Genomic DNA, 10268 nt, shown 5'->3' with positions numbered 1-10268 from the left:
GCGTACTGAAGAGTACGTTACACATACTCATGCGCTTACTCTTGATGCGGATGCTACCCAGTATGCTGGGCGTACCATTGTGTACGCTGGGCGTACTAGGCTCAGACATGAAACCCTAAATGAGACTTGAGCACTATAAGAGGAATGCTATGGCCTCTATCCCAACCACCATTTCCAGTGAGTGAAACCCTAAAAGAGCCAACCCTCGTTCTTGAGCTTGTGTGTGTGTTTGGGCTTGATAAAGTGTTCTTGTGGGATTTTGAAGAGAAGAAGGACCATTGTAGAAGCTAGAGTTGAAGTGCACGCCTTGGATCTGAGCTTTACAAAGTTTGGAGCATCATTTGGAGGTAAAAAGCTCAAAGCTTTGTTAACCTTTTTGGATTTGTGCATTATGGGTCATTTTTAGGGTTTTTGTCCCAAAGATGGAGACTTTATGAGTAAATGGTCTACATAAGCCTCGATCTGCCCCATTTTAGTATAAAATGTGTTGTAGATCCATAAAAATCCAATCTTGATCGTTAATATGGAGTCATGCATGAGATAAGGGCTTAATGAGGAAATAGGATGAGAGTTTGAAGTGATTAGTGACCCTTACATCCATGCAAAGGCTTAAAGGCTTCGAATTTATGGGTCAAGAGGAATTAGAAGGACGAGATCTAGAATATGAGCTTGTGTCTTAACCATTTCAGATCAAAAACCATTAAGAGCATTAAATCGGGACTTACGCTGCGCGAAAAATCCCAAAACACGCAACGTAGGGGTTAAGATCCCCGATCCTGGGTAAGCCGGGGTACGCCCTGCATACTCTCCTTTGTTGACTTTTGTTTACTTTTAGGGTTTGGTCAACACTTGGACATTTAGACCATTGGAGGGGTAAAATGGTCTTTTCCCCTTCTAAGAGATTATAGGGAGGGACTAGCGTAGCCTTTGAGAATCGTTGTTAATTAGCGGTAAATTACTTAATGTGATTAGGCGGAGGCTAGACCAGTATTTTGAGTTCGAGACTTTCCGAGAATACCCGAGGTGAGTCTTCTCATTATACATTACCTAAAGTGGTATCTATGTGCACACTGGAGGGTCTTATGTGTATGTGTATGTTGAGATTTATGTGCATTATGTTATATGTATGCTATGTGTTATGTAGACAAGACCAGAGGGTCCAACGACTCATGAGGCCAGAGGGTCCTCAATCAGACCGGACCGGAGGGTCCAACAATTTAGACTGAACCGGAGGGTCCAACGAGCTAGACCGGACTAGAGGGTCCAACGAGCTATGGGACTGGAGGGTCCCACTGAGAGACATTGACCGGATTGTCAAACCGAGTTATAGCCTCGAGTGGCTTATGTGCTTTATGTGGTATTTTAGGGAACTCACTAAGCATTTATGCTTATCGTGTTATCTGATTTGTGTTTCAGGTACTAGCGAGGATCGCGGGAAGGCACCGACATGATTTTTACACACTGACGGAGGATTTTGTATTTGAGATTCTGGGATATGTTTTTACGTGACAACATTTGATACACTTGAGTTTTGAGATGATTTGTATGAGATATGTTATGATTGAAACACGAAAAAAATTGTTTAAAATTTTCACGTCGTTACAAGTTGGTATCAGAGCCTTGGTTTGAGGGATTCGGATGCACCTTCGGGTGTATCTGAACTCAAACTAAGGATTTAAGGAATTTTTTCATAAAAATAAACAATTTTTCTAAAAGAGTAAAAGATTTTAAGACAAGCAGAATAGAGCAGTGTGTACGATCAGCCAGCGCCCGGACGGTGATTTCCTAAAATACGCTTACATTATGTGTTATGAGATATTATGAGATATGTTATGCATGCTAGAGTAGGATAGGTAATCATATCTAGGACTAGAGTGGCCTGGTTTGTGATGCCTTAGCCTAAGAGATTACTGCTACTATGAGATGCTTCGAGAGTGAATAGGTAGCAGCGAGGAGCTTATGAGTGGTCTACTAGAGGGTAGCCCGTGTTTAGTAAGATATAGAGTACTTGTGATATGGTATCCTAGGAGGAGGACTTGGGGTGAATACCGATGCGTTGTGGAAGGTAGTATAGGGCCCGTACTATTGAAAGCATCGGATCGGTAAACATATCAAGTAGAAATCCTTAGGATGCTAAGGAACAAGTCGGAACTGGTCGAGTATGAGTAATATCGGTCGAGTCTCTTATTATTTTGTGTCATATTTTAGAGGCATCATGGTGGGGATGCACCACAACCCAGGAGGCAGTGGTACTAGTGGTACTAGCGATGAGGAGATCCGTAGGATGATTCATGAGTAGGTGGCCTCAGCCATTCGGGCTGAGATGCCGGAGATATTTAGGTCTATCAAGACCACACTGATTGAGACATTTGACGAGCAATATGCTGCTCTGACTAAGGCGGTTGCTGCTGCAACCACTGCAGTTGTCACTGCCACGAGGCCACAGATGGGTGACTCGTTGCTGTACCGAGAGTTTAGCAACACGAAGCCACCAGAGTTTGATGGGACTCAGGATCCGATAGCCGCGATGAGGTGGATCTGTGACATTGAGGGAAGCTTCTACACCTATTCTTTTACAGAGCATCTAAGGGTACGGTTCGCGCTGAACCAACTTCGCTTGGGAGCAAAGGATTGGTGGAAGTTTGTGATGGCTGACTTTACTCCTGCAGAGATTATAGCGGTGACCTGGGAGAGGTCCACCACCATGTTCCAAGATGAGTATGTTCCCCCTATGGAGAGGGAACGTCTAGCCCAGGAGTTGTTGTCCCTCAAGCTGGGGACGGAGTCCGTGACTGTGATTACACGGATGTTTCACGAGAGGGCGTTGTTTTGCCCTGAGCATGTGTCTACTGAGCAGGCACGCATGAGTCGATATCTGAGCATACTGAGGAGAGACATTCGTGAGTTCATGGCGAACTCGACATACCGAACATTTGCCAAGCTCCAGGAAAATGCCCGAAAGAGGGAGATCGAGCTAGAGACTCAGGCTAGGGAGGAGGCAGAGTCTCAAAGGAGGGACAGGCGGCCGGCTCAGTCTCAGCCAGCAGCCAAGCCAGAAAAGCCAGCTGATTTGAGATTTGAGGACCGAGGGACCGCAGTTGTGGAAGTGCGGCAAGAGCCATAAGGGAGTGTGAAGAGCGAGGGTGTGCTACAAGTGTGGCAAGGAGGGGCATCTAGCGAGGGAGTGCCCCAAGGGGTTTGCAGTTTGCTTCCACTGCAGCCAAACTGGCCATCGGAAGGCCGAGTGCCCACAGCTACTTCAGGGATCAGCACAGGGATCTGCACCTGCTGCTACTAGAGCCACCGAGGCCCGACCAACGAAGGCCGAGGCACCGAAGGCTCGTGGAAGAGCCTTTTAGTTGACAGCAGAGGAGGTCCGTGCAGCGCCCGATGTCGTGGCTGGTATGTATTCTTTTATTTACTTACACTGAGTTTGAGATATTGTTCTTATATTATGATATGCGTAGTTACTTTTCTTGTGAGTTCTATACCTTCTTTAGTGTTATTTAACTCGGGTGCGAGTCGATCTTTCTTGTCATTAGCGTTTAGACAGCATATCAGTATTCGACGAGAGGCGTTGAATCGACCTCTGCGAGTTTCTATAGCTGACGAGCAAGCGGTGTATGCTACTGATGTGATTTGAGGATGTGTACTCGATATTTCGGTGTTGAGTTTCTGATAGATCTGGTACCGATTGCGATGGGGGATGCCTGTGTCATCATGGGTATGGACTAGTTGAGCCGATTTGGAGTTGTTATCGACTGCGAGCGTTAGTTGGTGACCATACAAGACCCTAGTGGGGGAGTACTTATGGTGTATGGAGAGGGTACCCGATCTGGGTCAGCATTTTGCTCGGCTGCCAGAGCGAGACAGAGTCTACAGCAGGGCTGTAGAGGATTTGTAGCCTATGTGATGGATACACGAGTTGCCGCAGAGAGGCCGAGTTATGTCGGTGAGCATCCGATAGTGCAAGAGTTTTCGGATTTTTTCCCCGAGGAGTTGTCAGGTGTGCCTCCCGAGAGGCAGGTGGAGTTTCGCATCGATTTGGTTCCGGGGGCAGTGCCTATTGCCAAGGCACCCTATCGCCTTGCGCCAATGGAGATGCAGGAGTTATCCTCGCAGCTTCAAGAGCTGTTGGGGAAGGGATTCATCTGATCGAGTAGCTCGACGTGGGGAGCGCCGATCCTTTTCGTCAAGAAGATGGATGGTTCACATTGGATGTGCATTGATTACCTGGAGTTGAACAAGTTGACGGTCAAGAACCGTTATCCACTTCCAAAGATCGACGATCTATTCGATCAGTTACAGGGTGCGTCTTGGTTCTCCAAGATAGACTTGAGGTCTGGATATCACCAGATGAGGGTACGGTATGAGGATATCTAGAAGACGACGTTTAGGACTCGTTATGGGCATTACGACATTTAGGACTCGTTATCAGCATTCATGGATCTCATGAACCATGTATGTAGGCTGATGTTGGATCGATCGGTGATTGTGTTCATTGACGGTATTCTAGTGTGTTCGAGATCAAGAGAGCAACATGAGGAGTATCTGAGAGAGATTCTTGGAGTATTGAGATCGGAGAGGCTTTATGCCAAATTCTCAAAGTGTGATTTATGGTTATGAGAGGTCTACTTCTTGGGACATCTCGTTAATCAGAATGGGATATTGGTCGATCTGGCCAAGATTGAGGCTGTTATGAGTTGGGACATGCTGAGATCCCCCACCGAGATCAGGAGTTTTTTGGGGTTGGCCGGCTACTATCGGAGATTTATCAAGGATTTCTTCAAGATTGTTGATCCCATCAACAAACTAACCCGGAAGGGCATTGCTTTTACTTGGGGCCCAGAGCAGCAGACCTCGTTTGAGACACTTCACCAGATACTATGCGAAGCCCCAGTGTTATCCCTTTCGGAGGGAATGGAGGATTTTGTGGTTTATTTTGATGCGTCCATATTAGGGTTGGGTGTGGTGCTTATGTAGAGAGGGAACATGATAGCGTACACATCGAGGCAGCTGAAGCCTCATAACACGAGGTATCCCACCCACAATTTGGAGTTGGGGGCAGTGGTGTTCGCCCTCAAGATACGACACCATTATTTGTATGGGGTTCAATGTACCATATACACGGACCACAAGAGTTTGAAGTATCTTATGGATCATCCCAACCTGAATATGTGCTAGAGGAGATGGTTGGATGTGGTGAAGGATTATGACTGTGAGATCCTGTACCACCCGGGCAAGGCTAATGTGGTAGCCGATGCTCTGAGCCGCAGGGCGGAGAGTGCCCCGATACGAGATATATGTATGAGGATGACTGTGATGACTCCGGTATTGGATACCATCCGAGAGGCTCAGACAGAGGTTGTGAGACCGGAGAACCGCAAGAGATAACGGGTGATTGGGCAGGTATCCGAGTTTGTTACTGATAGCTGGGGGCTTTTGAACTTTCATGGACGGATTTGGGTGCCGTTTATGGGCGGGGCACATAGCATATTAATGGAGGAGGCACACAGGTCGAGATTCTCGATCCATCCTGGGGCCACTAAGATGTATTTGGACCTGAAGAGAGATTATTGGTGGCCCTATATGAAGAGGGATGTTGTGTGGGTAATAGAGAGGTGCTTGACCTGTCGCCGGGTTAAGGCCGAGCACCAGCGTCCGCATGGAAAGTTGCAGCCGCTAGAGGCCCCCCAGTCGAAGTGGGAACAAATTTCTATGGATTTCATCACCAAATTGCCGAGGACTGCGAGGAGTGTTGATGCAATTTGGGTGATTGTGGATCGGCTGACGAAGAGCGCTCACTTCCTTGGTATCAGTGAGAGCTCTTCTACAGAGAGGCTGACAGAGATATATGTGAGAGAAGTGGTGTCGCGACATGGAGTTTCGATCTCGATCGTGTCAGACCGAGATGTACGTTTCACTTCCAGGTTCTGGAAGAAGTTCCATGAGGAGTTGGGTACGAGATTGCACTTCAGTACTGCTTACCACCCACAGATGGATGGACATAGTGAGCGGACAATTCAGACCCTCAAGGACATGCTTCGAGCATGTGTTATGGACTTCGGTGGAAGTTGGGACACTTATCTACCTTTGGCTGAGTTTTCTTATAACAACAACCACCATTCAAGCATTGGTATACCTCTCTTTGAGCTTTTATATGGGAGGAGGTGTCGGACCCCTATTTGTTGGGGGGAGGTAGGGCAACGAGTGATGGGTAGGACTGAGATAGTGCTTAAGACGACTGAGCAAATACATCAGGTCAGACAGAGGTTACTGACAGCCCAGAGCCGCCAATAGAGTTATGCGGATAGGCGGCGATCCGAGCTCGAGTTCAAGGTCGGAGACTTTTTACTCCTAAAGGTATCTCCTTGGAAAGGAGTGACCCGATTCAGGAAGAGGGGCAAGCTGGGGCCCCAATACATTGGTCCTTTCAGGGTGACAACTAGAGTGAGTAAGGTAGCTTACTATTTAGAGCTACCTGCGGTGTTGAGCCAGATTCATGATATTTTCTACGTATCCCAGTTGAGGAAATGTATAGCCGATGAGACGGAAGTAGTGCCGCTAGAGGATATTCAGGTAGATGCGAGCCTGAATTACATTGAGAGGCCGATTATGATCTTGGATCGGAAGATCAAGGTTTTAAGGAAAAAGGAGGTGCCTCTGGTTCAGGTCCAGTGGCAACATCGGTGAGGGTCTTAGCTGACTTGGGAGCCGGAGTTGGAGATGCGGGAGCGGCATCCAGAGTTATTTGAAGAGTGAGACTTTAAGGGCAAAGTCAGATTCTAGTGGGGGAGAATTGTAACATCCAGAAATCAGGTATTGCTATTCAATCCCTCTTATTTTCCAAGTTGTCAAAACTAGTCCATGGAAGAATATTGTAGCAAATGAGTACGTTGGGCGTACTAAAGTATGTTAAGCGTACTCGTGCGCTTACTCTTAACGCGGATGCTACCCAGTACGTTGGGCGTACTATAATATACGCTAGGCGTATTGGGCTCAGACACCCTAAATGAGACTTGAGCACTATTAAAGGAATGCTATGGCCTCCATCCCAATCACTATTTCCAATGAGTGTAACCCTAAAAGATCCAACCCTCGTTCTTGAGCTTGTGTGTGTGTGTGTGTGTTTGGGCATGATAAAGTGTTCTTGTGGGATTTTGAAGAGAAGAAGGACCATTATAGAAGCTAGAGTGGAAGTGCAAGGCTTGGACCTAAGCTTTACAAAGGTTGGAGCATCATTTGGAGGTAAAAAGCTCAATGCTTTCTTAACCTTTTTGGATTTGTGCATTATGGATCATTTTTAGGGTTTTTGTCCCAAAGATGGAGACTTTATGAGTAAATGGTCTCCATAAGCCTTGATCTGCCCCATTTCAGTATAAAAATTTGTTGTAGATCCATAAAAATCCAATCTTGATCGTTAATATTGAGCCATGCATGAGATAAGGGCTTAATGAGGAAAGAGGATGAGAGTTTGAAGTGATTAGTGACCTTTACAGCCAAGCAAAGGCTTAAAGGCTTTGACTTTATGGGTTAAGAGGCATTAGAAGGACTAGATTTGGAATATGAGCTTGTTTCTTAACCGTTTCAGACCAAAAACCATTAAGAGCATGAAACTGGGACATACACTGGGCGTAAATCCCACAACGCGCAACGTAGGGGTTGAGATCCCTGATTCTGGATAAGCCGGGGTACGCCCTGCGTACTGCCCTCTGTGGACTTTTAGGGTTTTGTCAACAATTGGACATTTGGACCATTGGAGGGGTAAAATGGTCTTTTCCCCTTCTGAGATATTATAGAAAGGGACTAGCCTAGCCTTTGAGAATAGTTTTTAATTAGCGGTAAACTACTTTACGTGATTAGGCGGAGGCTATACCAGTATTTTGAGTTTGAGACTTTCCGAGAATACCCGAGGCGAGTCTTCTTACTATATATTACCTAGAGTGGTATCTATGTGTAGACCGGAGGGTCATATGTGTATGTGTATGTTGAAATTTATGTGCATTGTGTTATATGTATGCTATGTGTTATATAGACCGGACCAGAGGGTCCAACAACTCATGAGGCCAAAGGGTCCTCAATCAGACCGGACCGGAGGGTCCAATGATTTAGACCGGACCGGGGGGTCCAACGAGCTAGACCGTACCAGAGGCTCCAACGAGCTACGGGACTGAAGGGTCCCGCTGAGACACATTGACCGGAGGGTCAAACTGAGTTATAGCCTCGAGTGGCTTATATGTTGTATGTGGTATTTTGGGGAACTCACTAAGCATTTATGCTTACCGTGTTATGTGATTTGTGTTCCAGGTACTAGCGAGGATCGCGGGAAGGCGCCGACATGATTTGTACACACTAACGGAGGATTTTGTATTTGAGATTGTGGGATATGTTTTTACGTGACAACATTTGATACACTTGAGTTTTGAGACGATTTGTATGAGATATGTTATGATGGAAACATGAAAAAAAATGTTTAAAATTTTCTTGCCGTTACATCTGTCATATAGTAGTCTTTAACAAACTGACTATACGACTCGGGTAGTGAATGAAGAACCAATCAATACCAAACTTCCTCGACACAACGACTCCTGACATTCCCAGCCTGTTAATGTGTGACTTCATCTCCAAGACATGTGCACACACAAACCTTCCATCTTGGTGTTTGCTAGCCAATAAGGTTTGAGTGACCTTGAAGTTTTCAAGTCTTCAAACATGTGGGTTAGGGAGAACTATTGGAAGACCATAGTTGTTAGAACTAGACATCTACAAGGGATAAATTCAAGTTAGTTTATTTAAGTCATTCATATAACACCCAAATGAAATATTAAGGCTAGGACCCAACACAATAATTTACAATTCGGAAGAGGGGTGTCGTAATCCAATTGTAAAATATTTGAAGGTAAGTAAATGATGATTTACCAATTCCACCACGAAAACAAAATTTTAAACGAATTAGGTTTTAAATGAAATTCATAGATCTTTTGAGATTCATTGAGCTTTTCAAATGACATGTTTAATCTCGATTATGCCTTCAAGTTTGTGACTGGGATACCGAGGATCACAAACAAGGTGTGAATAACCATGAAAATTAGCTTGGTACTCTCGAGGTCATTTATCACCCAATCAATGTGCCAGTTAACCACATATGCTCCATTGATCTATGATAAACATCGAGCTACCATTTGTCACCCTTACTAGTGAAGGGTTTTAAGCATTCTAATACTCCTAAGGTGTACATGCAACACTAGAAACCTTGGATCTATGTTTTACTAAGATACATGAAAATTTGATTTTTCCACGGTTCTTAACCTAACTAGCATGGCATGGGGAACATAAAACATAAAAGCTAGTAGAAGAGCATACCTTTCTTGTTGCTTGTATTCCTTGAGAACTTTGTGAGGCTAACACCCCAAATGTGACGCCTCAAGTGTCTCACACAACACCACAAATCTTGGAATAACTTTGAGAGAAGTACACACACACACACTCAAAATCGGCTAGCCCTCTTGTTCTTCACTTAGTGCCGATTTTAGTAGCCCATGGGGTCCTTTTATAGTTGTGTCACAAGTAGAGTTACACCATGTAAATCCTAATTGACATGGCTTTTCATTTCCTCCATGATCCATCCCATGAACTTGCATAATGATCCTGAACCAATTAAAGAAGATCAAGAATTAGGGAAAAATCAAAGAAGATGACGAACAAAATTAGAAAGGATTAAAATCATTACCCTTACCTTTACTATATAAGCATAGTAGAGTTTTATAGGTTATTTTCTTGTTATAAGATGTGTGAATCACTGCAGTGGCTCCACAATTGCATTTTATATCAATCATTCTTATCAAGTTGGAAGAAATTATTGGTGAGGGGAGAAGTCTACGAAGGAGACGATAACAGAAGAAGAGAGGTAGACATGGACGAAAATGTGTATGCTTTTAATGTGTAATGGCATTAAGAACGTACACCAACCCTGAAAAGACAAAAATATCAGTGCGTGTAAGGCATGCGGGGAGCTTAAACGGAAGCATTTAATGGTTAACGTCTATAGGGACTAACCGTGCAAGAAAAAAACAACCAGGGACGGTCGGAGTTAATTTTTGAAAATAGGGAGTAAACACGCTTTTTTGCATGTGTACGAGGGACGATTGGTATAATTTACCCTTTAATTTAAAATTTTAAAATGTGAATAATATAGTTAAATAAAAACTAAATAATTAAAATAAAACATGTTAGGATGTCACGTGTCACCTTATAAATAAAGCTGAAAA

Source organism: Lactuca sativa, chromosome 4 (assembly GCF_002870075.4).
Source record: "Lactuca sativa cultivar Salinas chromosome 4, Lsat_Salinas_v11, whole genome shotgun sequence".
NCBI classification, from domain to species: Eukaryota; Viridiplantae; Streptophyta; class Magnoliopsida; order Asterales; family Asteraceae; genus Lactuca; species Lactuca sativa.
This window is presented reverse-complemented; position numbering follows the sequence as displayed.